Genomic DNA, 15,820 nt, shown 5'->3' on the forward strand with positions numbered 1-15,820 from the left:
ACAGCACAATACAGGCCCTTCGGCCCACAAAGCCGTGCCGAACACGTCCTTACCATTGAACTACCTGGCTTTACCCACAGCCCTCTATTCTTCGAAGCTCCATGTAGCCATCCAGGAGTCTCTTTAAATACCCTATCGTTTCCGCCTCCACCATCACCGCCAGCAGCCCATTCCATCCACCCACCACTCTCTGCGTAAAAAACTTACCACTGACATCTCCTCTGTACCTACTTCCTAGCACCTTAAAACTGTGCCCTCTCGTGCTCACCATTTCAGCCCTGGGGAAAAGCCTCTGATTATCCACATGATCAATGCCTCTCATGATCTTGTACACCTCTATCAAGTTACCTCTCATCCTCTGTCCTCCAAGGAGAAAAGGCCGAGTTCAGTCAACCTAGTCTCATAAGGCAGCGGTCCCCAACCACCGGGCCGTGAGGAAACGATACGAGTCAGCTGCACTTTTCCTCATTCCCTGTCACGCACTTGTGAGGGGATCCAGGAGTGCCCCTATTAACTGTCTGAAGAGAGACAGAGAGAGACATTCATCATTGATGGGTTGTTTGGAAAGGAGAGAGAGAGAGACGAAGATTAACGGTTGGACTGTCACTTTAAGGCATTGGAAGTAACTTTGGATTTCTACTGAGTTTGGAGGTGGAGACAGCACCGAGCAGCTCGAACGTTGCTATGGTGACCAAAGGCGGGTTGTTGATATTACTTTCAAGGACAGTTCGCCTGCTTGCGCATTTCTGAGCCCGGCTAGCTCAGTTGGTAGAGCATGGGACTCTTTGAAAGACAGGTGATGCTCAGCACAGAGAAATAAATGGGAGGTCAGATGATACAGACCTCAGACACATGATCTGGACACTGAATGAACATCGTTGTGCCCGCAGAGAAAGTGGGTTTTGGAGGATCAATCAGGCGGATCGATCCAAATTGCTATTCCAGCGGTGAAGAAGGGGTTGACTGGTGGGGAGTTGTCTATGTGCCCACCCTGGACGGGGTGATAGCTCTACCACAGGAAAACCAGTCCCCCTGGTTAAAGTCGCAGTCGGTGACTTGTAAAGGATTTCAGAGGACGACAAGAAGATCGACGGTATCAGCTCACCTGAAGACTCGACTCATCTCTCTCTCTCTCTCTCTCCATTACTATTCAACTAAATACCACGAACTGAACTGAACTGAACTTTACTCAACATCATAAGACTGTATCTTTTTACGCCTAGACTTAAAGAAGCTTGGTTTTCATACATATATATTCCACACTTACTTTTATATATAATCATTGCTAACCTGTTTGATTTATCTACATTTATATCACTGTATTGCGTAGTTACTAATAAATATTAGTAGATTATAGCAATACTGGACTCCAAAGTGTTTTCCATCTCTGCTGGTTCTTTATTGCCGTCACAGGGTACGTGACACACTGTTGAACTTGAACATAGGGTTGCCAACTGTCCCGTATTTGCCGGGACATCCCGTATATTGGGCTAAATTGGTTTGTCCCATACGAGACCGCCCTTGTCCCGTATTCCCCCGCTACGGTACAGCGTTCCTATGAAACCCTTCGTGCCGAAATGGCGTGAAGCAAAGAAGCAATTACCATTAACTTATATGGGAAAAATTTTTGAGCGTTCCCAGACCCAAAAAATAACCTACCAAATAACACATAAAACCAAAAATAAATAACACTAACCTATAGTAAAAGCAGGAATGATATGATAAATACACAGCTTATATAAAGTAGAAATAATGTATGTACAGTATAGTCAGGAAGATGAAGGCGAAACCGATTTGTGGAGGAAAAATTGGCTCGTACACGGCGTCACATATACGCACGTCACGCATGCGCACACAGGTGCCTGTGCAAGGCTTCATAGTCATGGTAGTCTTTTCCCGGGGTAAAGTGTCCCGGGATTTGACTGCTACTTTTATCCGTTATTTGGGAGTGAGAAAGTTGGCAACCCTAACTGTAAAAGACGTTGTGGTGAGTTTAACCCTATTTGAACCCCACCCCCCACCCCCCGGTTGGCCGGTCCGCAAGAATATTGTCAATATTAAACCGGTCCGCGGTCCAAAAAAGGTTGGGGACCCTGGTCATAAGGCATGCTCCCCAATCCAGGCAACATCCTTCTAAATCTCCTCTGCACCCTTTCTATGGTTTCCAAGTCTTCCCAAAAGTGAGGTGACCAGAATTGAGCGCAGTACTCCAGGTGGAGTCTGACCAGGGTCCTATATAGCTGCAACATTACCTCTCAGCGCTTAACCTCAATCCCACAATTGATGAAGGCCAATGCACCTTATACCTTCTTAACTACAGAGTCAATCTGCATAGCAGCTATGGACTTGGACCTCAAAATCCCTCTGATCCTCCACACTGCCAAGAGTCTTACCATTAATACTATATTCTGCCATCAATTTTGACCTACCAAAACGAACCATCTCACACTTATCTGGGTTGAACTCCATCTGCCACTTCTCAGCCCAGTTTTGCATCCTATCAATGTTCCGTAGTAACCTCTGACATCCCTTCACACTATCCACAACGCACCCAACCTTTGTGTCATCAGCAAATTTACTAACCCATCCCTCCACTTCCTCATCCAGGTCATTTATGAAAATCACCAAGGGTAGTGTTCCCAGAACAGATCCCTGAGGCACACCACTGGTTACCGACCTCCATGCAGAATATGACCCGTCTACAACCACTCTTGGCCTTCTGTGGGCAAGCAAGTTCTGGATCCACAAAGAAATGTCCCCTTAGATCCCATGCCTCCTTACTTTCTCAATAAGCCTTGCATGAGGTACCTTATCAAATGTCATATACACTACATCTACGGCTCTGCCTTCATCAATGTGCTTAGCCACATCCTCAAAAAATTCAATCAGGCTCATCAGGCACGACCTGCCTTTGACAAAGCCATGCTGACTATTCCTAATCATATTATGCCTCTCCAAATGTTTGTATCCTCTCAGAATCTTCTCCATCAACTTACCAATCACTGAAGTAAGACTCACTGGCCTATAATTTCCTGGGCTATTCTTGCTCCCTTTCTTGAAATAAAGAGCAACATCCGCAACCTTTCAATCCTCCGGAACCTCTTCCATCCTCATTGATGATGCAAAGATTATTGCCAGAGGCTCAGCAATCTCCTTCCTTGCTTCCCACAGTAGCCTGGGGTACATCCCGTCCGGTCCCGGTGAGTTATCCAACTTGATGCTTTCCAAAAGCTCCAGCACATCCTCTTTCTTAATATCTACATACTCAAGCTTTTCAGTCCACTGCAAGTCATCCCTACAATCGCCAAAATCCTTTTCCATATTGAATACTGAAGTAAAGTATTCATTAAGTACCTCCACTATGTCCTCTGGTTCCATACACACTTTTCCATTGTCACACTTCATTGGTCATATTCTCTCACGTCTTATCCTCTTGCTCTTCACATACTTGTAGAATGCCTTGGGTTTTCCTTAACCCTGTCCACCAAGACCTTTTCATGGCCCCTACTGGCTCTCCTAATTTCATTCTTAAGCTCCTTCCTGCTAGCCTTATAATCTTCTAGATTCATATCATTACCTAGTTTTTTGAACCTTTCATACGCTCTTCTTTTCTTCTTGACCAGATTTACAACAGTCTGTGTGCACCATGGACCTTCTACCCAACCATCCTTTCTCTGTCTCATTGGAATATACCGACTCAGAACCCCACGCAAATATCCCCTGAACATTTGCCACATTTCTTCGGTACATTTCCCTGAGAACATCTGTTTCCAATTTATGCTTCCAAGTTCCTGCCAAATATCCTCATAGTTCCCCTTACTCCAATGAAACATTTCTCTAACTTGTCTATTTCTAACCTTCTCCAATGCTATGGTAAAGGATAGAGAATTGTGATCACTATCTCCAAAATGCTCTCCCACTGAAAGACCTGACACCCGACCAGGTTCATTTCCCAATACCAGATCAAGTACAGCCTCTCCTCTTGTAGGCTCATCTGCGTATAATGTCAAGAAACCTTCCTGAACACACCCCATCTAAACCCCTCACTCTAGGGAGATGCCAATCAATATTTGGGAAGTTAAAATCTCCCACCAACCCTGTTATTATTACTCCTTTCCAGAATCTCTCTCCCTATCTGCTCCTCGATGTCATGTTACTATTGGGTGGTATATAAAAAAACACCTAGTAGAGTTAGTCACCCCTTCCTATTCCTAACTTGCACCCATTGACACTCCGTAGACAATCCCTCCATGACTTCCTCCTTTTCGGCAACCGTGACACTATCTCTGATCAACAGTGCCATGCCCCCACCTCTTTTGCCTTCCTTCCTATCCTTTCAGAGACATCTAAAGCCTGGCACTTGAAGTAGCCATTCCTGCCCCTGCACATCCAAGTCTCTGTAATGGCCACAACAGCATAGCTCCAAGTGCTGATCCACGCTCAAAGCTCATCCGCTTTATTCATGATACTCCTCGCATTAACATAGACACATCTCAAACCATCGGACTGAGCGTATCCCTTCTCTATCACCTGCCTATCCCTCTTTTCGCACTGTCTCCAAACTTTCTCTATTTGTGAGCCAACCTCCCTTTCCTCCTTCACTTCAGTTCAGTTCCCAACCCCCAGCAATTCTAGTTTAAACTCTCCCCAATAGCCTTAGCAAACCTTCCCGCCATGATATTGGTCCCCCTCGGATTCAACTGCAACCTGTCCTTTTTGTACAGGTCATACACACCCCAGAATAGGTCCCAATGATCCAGAAATCTGAATCCCTGCCCCCTGCTCCAATCCCTCAGCCAGCATTTATCCTCCACCTCATTCTATTCCTATACTCACTGTCACGTGGCACAGGCAGTAATCGCGAGATTACTACTTTTGAGGTCCTGCTTCTCAACTTCTTTCCTAACTCCCTGTAGTCTTTTTTTCAGACATCTTCCCTTTTCCTACCCATGTCGTTGGTACCAATATGTACCACGTCCTCTGGCTGTTCTCCTTCCCACTTCAGGATATTGTGGATGCGATCAGAAACATCCCGGACCCTGGCTCCTGGGAGGCAAACTACCATCCGCTTTTCCTTCCTGTGTCCACAGAATCGCCTATCAGACCTCCTTACTATAGAGTCCCTATCACTGCTGCCATCCTCCTCCTTTCCCTACCCTTCTGAGCCACAGGGCCAGACTCTGTGCCAGAGGTGCGATCACTGTTGCTTCCCCCAGGTAGGCCATCCCCACACCCCCCCCCAAAAGTACTCAAGCAGGAATACTTATTGTTCAGGGGGACAACCACTGGGGTACTCTCTAGTATCTGCTTCTTGGCCTCTCCTCTCCTGACTGTTACCCACTTCCCTGTCTCCTGTGGTCCCGGGATTACTACCTGCCTACTGCTCCTCTCTATCACCTCCTCACTCTCTCTGACCAGACGAAGGTCATCGAGCTGCAGCTCCAGTTCCCTGACGTGGTCTCTAAGTAGCTGCAGCTCGACACACCTGGTGCAGATGTGGTCGACTGGGAGGCCAGGAGTCTCCAGGACCTCCCATATCTAACACCGAGCACAGAAAACCAGCCTCACACACATACTCTCTGTCTTTATTTTAAACAGATAACCTACCTGGTCTCGACCCTTTATCACCAAAGCGCCATTGAGCCAAAGCCTTCCTACTCTGTTTCCCACTACTCCGTCGCCCGCTCCTCTGATGCCAGCTCTGTAAATCTGTCTTCCTCTTAAACTCTTCCCGCTTGTTACGTACCCCGTAACGGGTTAAAAGAACCAGCAGAAATGGAATACACCTGGAGTCTGGTTTTGCTGTTAACTATTTTATTAGTAACTACGTAATAAAGTAACATAAAACTAGATAAATCAAATAGGTTAGCAGAGATTATGCATATATATATAGGTGTGTAAATACAGAACCCAAACTTCTTCAAACTTAAGTGGTAATTGATACAGTCCTACGATGGGAGGTAAGCGAAGTCAGTTCAGTTTGTGATATTGAGCTGAGTAGAACTGAGAGAGAGGTGATTTGTTTCCCAAGTAAGCTGATGCTGTTAATTCTTCTGGTTGTCCTCCGAAATCCTTTAACGTCACCGAATGTGACCACACTAAAGGTAACGTCTTCACGTGGTAAAACTATCAACACAGGCAAGGGTTAAACACACTGATAGCTTTCCACCGGTCACCCCTTTTCCACACTGTGAGAGCCACTGATTGATTCTCCCGATCGATCCACAAAACCCTCCCATTTGTGGGCACTCAAAGCTCGTCCAGTGTCCATTTCTTCTGTGTGTCAGTGTGTCCACCAAATCTTCCAAGTTAGCCAGACTTGACCAACTTAAGAGCGCCGTCTACAAGAGATAATCTACCAACCCAGGCAAGGGTTAAACACACTGGTAGACTCCACAGGGTCGCTCTTTCACACTGTGACAGAATCCTGAAATACCCCTATTAACTGTGCTTTCGAAAAGAGAGAGGGAGTTATTTACCACCATTTTGTTTAGAAAGAGAGAGAGAGAGAGATGAGGACTAACTGTTGGACTGTCACTTTAAGGAACGAGAAAGAACTGGTTAACTCTTGAATTTCTGCTGAAGAGAGACAGCACCGAGCTGCTTGTAAGTTGCTATGGTGACCGAAGGTGACATTATTTAGTGGACACTCGAGGTTATTATTTTCGGCAGGTTGTTGATTCTTCTTCAAGGACCTTTGCCTGCTTGCATTTCTTCACAGACAGAGGAAGGAGGAGTTATGTGAGTGACAGTTGATGCTCAGCACGGGATGATAAAATAGGAGGTCAGGTGATAGACCTCAGGCACATGTTCTGGACACTGAATGAACATTGTTGTGCCCGCAGAATAAGTGGGTTTTGGAGGATTGATCAGGCGGATCGATCCGTCGCTCTTGCAGTGGAAGGAAGGAAAAGGGGTTGACTGGTGGGGAGTTGTTCATGTGTCCACCCTCGCCTGGGGGATAGCTCCACCACAGAAAACCGGTCCCCTTTGTTAAAGTCACAGTCGGTGACTCTTAAAGGAGTTTGAAGAACAACGAGAAGACCGACGGCATCAGCTGACCTGAAGACTCAAATCTCTCCCTCTCTCTCCATCACTACTTAAGTCAATACCATGAACCGAACTGAACTGAACTTTACATATCATTGTAAGACTGTATCTTTTTACCCCTAGACTTAAAGAAGCTTGGTTTTTCATACATATATTTCCACACTTACTGATTTACTTACTAATATATATAATCATTGCTGACCTGTTTGATTTATCTACATTTATATTACTGTATTGCATAGTTACTAATAAATATTATTAGTTAATAGCAATATTGGACTCCAAAGTGTTTTCCATCTCTGCTGGTTCTTTATTCCCGTCACAGGATTCGTGACAATGCACTAACAATCACAGATCGATTCCTTTTAATCGATCCTCATTCCCACGCTTGTGGGCATCTAAAAGTGCAGTGGTAATTTCGCCACACCTTAGTGCGTCTGTGTCTCCTTCGAAACAAGCAACCACACTGATTTAAATACCGTTGTACTGAACACCAGCTGTCCATCATGTAGCCCCGCCCTTCTATCACCATAGCAACTTACGAGCTGCTCGGTGCCTCTCTCTCTCTCTCTCAATCAGCACACACTCTCTCTCTTTTTAAAGGCACAGTCCATAATGAATAATCCTTAGGATTTCGTCACACGCTGTTCTCATTGACCGATCTCCACGCGCTTGCGCAGTCGTGCCCCGTTCAAACTGTCGAAGAAATAACCGTCACCTTCTCAACTCAGCTTGCTTTCAACCTATAACCTTGGACATTCAGCCCCCAACTACAATCATCCTTCAACCATGATTCAGTGATAGCCACAACGTTATAGCTCGCAATCTGTAATAGTGCAACAAGATCATCCACCTTATTTCTTATGTTCCATGCATTTAGATACAACACCTTGAGTACTGTATTTGCTATCCTTTCTGATTCTGCATCCCTAATGTTTTGACCCTCAGCCTGTTGGCTGCAACCAAGTCCCATCACCTGCCTGCCCTTCCTGACAGTCTGACTGCACACTGTCTTGACATTTTTACTATCTGTCCTATCCTGAGTCCCTTCACTCCGGTTCCCACCCCACTGCCAGATTAGTTTCAACCCTCCCCAACAGCTCTAACAAACTTGCCCACGAGAATACTGGCCCCCCTTCGGGAACAGGTCATACCTCCCCCAGGAGGATCCCAATGATCCAAGAACCTGAAGTCCTGCCCCCTGCACCAGCTTCTCAGCCACGCATTTATCTGCCAAATCTTCCTGTTTCCACCATCACTGGCACGTGGCACAGGCAGCAATCCAGAAATTACTACCCGGGCAGTTCTGATTCTCAGCTTTCCACCTAGCTCTCTAAATTTTCTTTTCAGGACCTCTTTGCTTTTTCTTCCTATGTCATTGGTACCAATATGCAGCAAGACATCTGGCTGCTCCCCCTCCTTCTCGAAAATGTTGGTGGGCGCGATCTGAGACAGCCCTCACCCTGGCACCAGGGAGGCAACATACTATCTGGGTGTCCCGTCCACATCCACAGAAACTCCGGTCTGTTCCCCTCACTATCGAGTCCCCTATCACTCCTGCTCCCTTCCTCTTGCCCTTTCCCTTCTGCACCACGGACCTATGACCAGTGCCTGTCACCCGTTCTCCGTGCAATTCCCTTGGAAGGTCATCCCACACAAAAGTATCCAAAGCGGTATAGTTGTTTTTGAGGGGAATGGCCACAGGGGTGCTCTGCTCTAACTGCCCATTTCCATTTCTCCTGACAGTTACGCAGCTACTGGCCATCTGCACCTTTGGAGTGATTTCTTCCCTGTAACTTTGATCAGTTATCTCGTCACTCGCCCGTACAAGCCGAACATCACCCAGTTGCTGCTCCAGATCCCTAACACGGTCTTCAAGGAGCTGCAGCCGAATGCACTGTGCACAGATGTAGTTCCTTGGGAGACTCGAGGTCTCCCAGTTCTCCAACATCTGGCACGAATAGCATACCACAGCCATTTAAATGATACAGTAACAGAAAAAACACAAAAAGGAAACTTTAACAGACGCTTTACCCAGAGCCGAAGCCTCTTTTGAGCCGAAGCCTGTCTCTTCTACTCTCAGTGCTGGCCTACTCCCGCCAATAGACGCTCCGCTTATCCCTTCTGTACTTTTATTTAGTTCACAGCGCTCTGTTGACGCCGCTGATCGGCCCCGTACAATGGACAAACGCCCACGAAACTCTCATCTATCTTCTATATTCAACTAAAACTCTCATGCTCTGTTTGTGACCTCCAATTAGCGCAAACGGTGCATTACAGCGGCACTATTTTTAACTAAATCGAGTTAAGATGCGCGAACTTACAGAATGCAGACAAAGTTCAGGGTTATAAATTCGTATAAAATTGTTCACTCGCCGAAAACAACAACCCCGCGTTCACCTGAGAGCCGATGTCAGCCATGATGGGAACCGCAACTCGACACCACGACGCATGCGCACGGCCAGCCTCAGCAGCGACTCACGATGCTCACAGCAGCGCCCCCTACCGGCGCAAAAGGGCAGGGCAGCTCTATTTCCAGCGGTCACTTTCTGCTAATCACCATCAGCATGTGCAGGATTGGGACAGATCAGACTGAGACCCATCAATAAGAGATAATTAAATCTTATTGTAATGACGTACTTCGAGACACCCGTCAAACCCTTTGCTGCAGTGAAAGAACAGCGGTGACTATATCACGTCCATTTAGGAGAGCACCAACCACATCATCAAGAATAATCAGCATCCCGGAGGATTTGGTGTTACTGCTTTGTATCTTCTATCCAGCATTAGGGTAAAAAATATGGTCAACCGAATTATGCCGCGTGGAAAGAGCAGGGGGACAATTTGGTCAAGAGATGACGCCAAGCGATGTCGGGATGTGGCAAGGAGAGGGAGAGAACAAGAATCGGATGAGTCCAGGGCCGCATGACTCCAGGATCAAAGAGTCAGGACAAAAAAGATGAGAGAAGAAGAGACAGAGGAGGAGAGGCATGCACATCTCCAAAATGGCAACAACAGGCACAGGAGGAGGAGAGAGGAAGAGACAAAGGAGCTGAGAAATGCACCTCTCCAAGATTAGAAACAAAGAACAAACAGCAGAAGAGATGAAGAGATGGCGGATGAAAGGACTGCACGTCTCCAGAATGACTATAAGAGGCACAAAGATGGCAGATCAAGAAGAAATGATGCCATCAAAAGTGTCCTTCGTTAAATGAGGAGGAGCTATATTTGCCTTGCTACTTGTCGTTCTTCTTCAATAAACTGAGTTTTCCTTCTTCAGTTTCCAAAGCAAAGTGATACCAATAACATTCAGGAAAATTTAATGTTCATTCTGGTCGCATCAGACTGCACTACCCTTTGCTCAAAGGGTGCCCCAACGGGTCACCCCATTGTCTAGTTTTAAATAATCGCTGGTGATACCACTTCAAATGGCAGAGCAGACTCGATGGGCTGAATGGTCTAATTCTCTAGATGGTGGATATCCTGAGCAACACACACACACAGAATGCTGGAGGAACTCACAATTCAAAGTAAAATTATTATCAATGTTAATTTTTGTTCACCATACACTACACTGAGATTCATTGCCACTGCACTGGCATTCACAGTAGATGCAAAGAAACACAACAGAATCAATAAAAAGACTACACACAAACAGGCAGACAAATAACCAAAATGCATCAGAAGACAAACTGTGACAACAAGAAAAAAACAATTATTATTAATAATAATAAATTAATATGTGATTAATACTGAGAACATGAGTTGCAGAATCTTCGAAAGTGAGTCCATAGGTTGTGGAATCAATTTAACTTTGAGATCCATGAATTTATCCACACTGGTTGAGGAGCCTGATGTTTAAAGGTTAATAAATGTTCCTGAAACTGAACCTGGAACCTACCAGGCTTCACCTTCCCACCCTCCCCCCACCTTTCTTTATAGGGCCTCTTCCCCTTCCCTCTTCAGTCCTGACGAAGGGTTCCAGCCAGAAACGTTGACTTATCATTTCCGTGGATGCTGCCCGACCTGTTGAGTTCCTCCAGCGTGTTGTGAGTGTTGCTTTGACCTCGGCATCTGCAGAGTATTTTGTGTTTACGTCATCAGTAATGTATTTTACTTTATACTTTATTGTCGCCAAACAATTGATACCAGAGCGTACAATCATCACAGTGATATTTGATTCTGCTCTTCACGCTCCCTGCAGTACAAATCGATAGTAAATATTAAAAATTTAAATTATAAATCATAAATAGAAAATAGAAAAGGGAAAGTAAGGTAGTGCAAAAAAACCGAGAGGCAGGTCCGGATATTTGGAGGGTACGGCCCAGATCCGGGTCAGGATCCATTCAGCAGTCTTATCACAGTTGGAAGGAAGCTGTTCCCAAATCTGGCCGTACGAGTCTTCAAGCTTCTGAGCCTTCTCCCGGAGGGAAGAGGGACAAAAAGTGTGTTGGCTGGGTGAGTCAAGGAGAAAAGGCCAAGTTCACTCAAGATATTCTCATAAGACATTCTGTCCAATCGAGGCAACATCCTTGTAAATCCCCTCTGCACTCTCTCTATAGTATCCACATCCATCTGTAGTGAGGTGACCAGAACTGAATACAGAACAGAAGTGGAATCTCTACTCCCTTTCCTGAACAGGGAAACAACATTTGCAACCCTCCAATCCTCTGATACTTCTCCCGTCCCTTTTGATGATGCAAAGATTATCACCAGCAGCTCAGCAATCTCCTCCCTCTCTTCCCACATCTTCTTTCTTAATGGCTATATGCTCAAGTTTTTCGGTCCACTGTAAGTCATCCCCACAATTGCCAAGGTCCTTTTCCCTGGTGAATACTGAAGTAAAGTATTCAGTAGTACCTCCTCTACCTCCTCCAACTCCTTGCACATGTTTACACTATCACACCTGATTAGTCCTATTCTCACACGGTTCATTCTCTTGCTTGGTTCATACTTGTAGAATGCCTTGTGGTTTTCCTTAATCCTGCTCACCAAGCTCTTCTCATGGCCGCTTCTCACTGTCCGAATTTCAATAAACTCCTTCCTGGCAATCATGTAATTTTCTAGAGCTCCAACAGTACCCAGTTTCTTGAACATTTCTTAAGCTTTTCTTTTCTTAACTAGATTTTCTATATCCTTTGTACAACAATTTTTTTTACTCTACCCCAGAACACCTAACATTTGTGCTGTGCATTTCCCTGAGAACATCTGCTCCCAATTTATGTGCCCGAGTTTCTGCTTAATAGCACCATATTTCCCCCTCACCCAATGAAACGTTTTCCCAAATAGTCTGCTTCTATCCCACTCCAGCGTATGGTAAAGGAGATAGAGCTGTGATCACCACCTCCAAAATGTTCTCCCACTGAGAGACCTGACACCTGACCGGGTTCATTTCCCAATACCAGATCAAGTACAGCCTCTCCTCCAGTTGGCTTATCTACATATTGCATCAAGAAATCTTCCTGAGCACACCTGACAAACTGCACCACATCTAAACCCCTTGGTTGAAGGAGATGCCAGTCAATATCAGAAAAGTTAAAATCACCCATCATAACAACCCGATTATTATTGCACCGTTCCATAATTTTCCTCCCTGTCTGCTCCTTGATGTCTCTGTTACAATTGGGGGGGGGGTTTATAAAAAACACTCTGTAGAATTATTGCCCCCTTCCTGTTTCTGACTTTCATCCACAATGACTGAATAGACAATCCCTCCATGACTTTCTTCTTTTCCGCAGCCGTGATACTATCTCTGATTAGCAATGCCATGCTCCCACCTCTTTTTGCCTCCCTCTCTGTTCTTTTTGAAACATCTAAAGCCTAGCACACTCAGAAGCCATTACTGCTCCTGAGACATCCAAGTCTCTGTGTAATGTGTACTAGTTCCACATATTGATCCATGCTCTAAGTTCATCTGTCTTGTTTATCGCACCCCTTGCATTAAATTAGACATATCTCAATCCATCTGGCTGAGTACATCTTTGCTCTGTCATCTGTCTATCCTTACTCACAGACTCCCTACAGACTGTCTCTACTTGTGTGCCAACCACCCCATTTTCTGCTTCTTCACTTCGGATCCCAATCGTCTGCAAATCTAGTTTAAACCCTCACTAATAGCATTAGTAAACTTCCCTCGCCGGAGACTGGTCCCCCTCCAGTTCAGGTGCAAGCTGTCCCACTTGTACAGGTCACCCCCTCCTCAGAAATTGTTCCAATGATCCAAGAACTTGAAGCCCTGCCCGCTGCAACATCTCCTCAGTTACTCATTCGTCTACGCTATCTTGTACTAGCTCGTTGCTCCGGGAGTAATCACCTTGGAAGCCCTGCTCTTTCGCGTCTTTCCTATCTCCCTCAACTAATTGCCCAGGACCTCTACCCCTCTCCAACCTATGTCATTGGTACTTAAATGTACTATGACCTCTGGCTTCTCATCTCCCCCTTTCAAGAATATTCTGCAACTGCTCAGAGACCTACTCGACCTTAGCACCCAGGAGACAACACATTATCCTGGTGTCTCTTTTGCTGCTGCAGAATCTCCGATCTGTCCCCATGACTATTGCTCTGTTTGACTTCACCCTGCCCTTCTGAGTCTCAAAGCTGACCACTGTGCTCTTGGTCTGGCTGCTGCTGCTTTGCCCAGATAGGTCCTCCCCCTCAGCAGTATCCAAAGGGGTATACCTGTTGCTGGGGGGAATGGCCACAGGGAGACCCTGCACTGACTTCTTTCTCCCTTTACCTCTCTAGGTGTTCACCCATCTACTCCCTGAATTTTGTACTCTGGGTGTAACCACCTGCTCAAAAGTCTTATCTACCAATTGCTCTGCCTCCCGGATGTTCCTTAGTTCATCTGACTCCAGCTCCAGCTCCTTAATGTGGTCTTTCAGGAGCTGGAGTCGGCTGCACTTCCTGCAAGTGTAGTCTTCAGGGAGACAATCAGGTGCCATGGATTCCCACATCCCACAGGAGGAGCATTCCACTGCCATATCTACCATCCACCCTGCAGTGTACTATGGGCAACCAAGACCAAATCGGCAATAAGAAAAGGAAAAACCTACCCTTCTTACCTGTTTCTTTGGCCTCAGCCTCTTCTCGTCAAAGCCTCTTAAGTCAAAGTCTTTAAGTTCCCACTCTGACACGAGCCCCCACTCTGACAATGGCCGCTCCGCTATACCCTACCTTTCTTTTATGGTTGAAGAGATAAGAAAAATCCCACACAAGGAGAAATAACTCAACGTGTTTGGTGGTGCTCACCCTGCCTTCCACTGGAGTGGGACTGTCCAATTTTTTGAGAAGCCCAGGTAAATGGAAAAGCTCCCAGCCCCTCTCCCAATTGCAACCTCGCAAACGATTCGCCACCGTCGAACACTTCAACACAGAATGGAAAATTTTTGTTGTTTGCAGCTTGTTATGCATGAACAAACAAGATTCTGCAAGTACTGGAAATCCAGAGTAACACTCACAAAATGCTGGAGAGGATCAGCAGGTCAGGCAGCACCTATGGAGACAAAAAAAGAGTCGACTTGTCCGAGACTCTTCATGTAGATTCCAGATTCTGTATTCTGCTCCATAGATGCTGCCTGATCTTGTTATTCATGCACAGGTTGGTTGTTGTGTACGTGTCCAAATGTGTTTTAACTAGAACACACAACATTGAGTGGTGATTTGAAATGAGAGCTTCGCGAGCATTCGTCCATTATGCGAGGCCTATCGGCGGTGGCGACTAAGCCTAATGAACTAAATAAAAGTACAGAAGGGATAAGTGAAGAGGCCTTTGTCGGGGCGGCCAGTGGCGAGAGTATAAGTGACAGGTTTCTGATATTTTCTTTGCATTTTTTTTGAGGAATGGAGAGCATGCTGGTAGGGTTAGTATTTTACTCTGGGTATCAGACATGGGAGTTCTGGGAATCTTCTAGTTTCCCACATGGCCACATCTGCGCCAAGTGCACTGGGATGCAGCTCCTGAGAGACTGTGTTAGGGATCTGGAGCTGTGGCTGGATGACCGACAGCTTATTAGGGAGAGTGAACAGGAGACAGAGAGGAGCTACAGGGAGTTAGTCACCCCGAGGCTGCAGGAGTTACATAAGTCAGGGAAGCGAGGGAAAGAGCTCAGATGGTAGAGAGCACCCCTGTGGCTGTCCCCCTCAGTAATCGTTATCTCGTTTTGGATGCGGTTGAGGGGGATGACCTGACAGAGGATGACCACGGCGATCGGGTCTCTGGCACTGAGCCTGGGTCCATGATGCAGAAGGGAAAGGGGAAGATAAGGAATACTGTAGTCATAGGGGATTCCATAGTGGGGGGAACAGACAGGAGATTAGAAACATAGAAACATAGAAAACCTACAGCACAATACAGGCCCTTAGGCCCACAAAGTTGTGCAGAATATGTCCCTACCTTAGAAATTACTAGTCTAACACACAGCCCTCTATTTTTCTCAGCTCCATGTACCTATCCAAAAGTCTCTTAAAAGACCCTGTTGTATCCGCCTCCACCTTCATTGCCGGCAGCCCATTCCACGCACTCATCCCTCTCTGCATAAGAAACTTACCCCTGACATTTCCTCTTTACCTACGCCCAAGCACCTTAAACCAGTGCCCTCTTGTGGCAGCCATTTCAGCCCTGGGAAAAAGCCTCTGACTATCCACACGATCAATGCCTCTCATCATCTTATACACCTCTATCCGATCACCTTTCATCCTCCGTCACTCCAAGGAGAAAAGGCTGAGCTCACTCAACCTGTTTTCATGAGGCATGCTCCCCAATCCAGGA

At 46.1% G+C, this 15,820-nt stretch overlaps 1 long non-coding RNA gene across 1 annotated transcript in view; it reads right to left on the reverse strand.

Moving 5' to 3' along the window:
* Positions 1-9,467, reverse strand: part of LOC134346556 (uncharacterized) — a 103,907-nt gene extending 94,440 nt beyond the window's left edge. Inside the window, exons 1-2 of the long non-coding RNA XR_010017953.1 lie at positions 9,375-9,467; positions 349-518 (exon numbers count right to left, since the gene is read on the reverse strand). This is a non-coding gene — a long non-coding RNA (uncharacterized LOC134346556). The remainder of the gene's footprint in view (positions 1-348; positions 519-9,374) is intronic.
* Between the last annotated feature and the right edge of the window lie 6,353 nt (positions 9,468-15,820).

Source organism: Mobula hypostoma, chromosome 5, assembly GCF_963921235.1.
Source record: "Mobula hypostoma chromosome 5, sMobHyp1.1, whole genome shotgun sequence".
Classification (NCBI taxonomy): Eukaryota; Metazoa; Chordata; class Chondrichthyes; order Myliobatiformes; family Myliobatidae; genus Mobula; species Mobula hypostoma.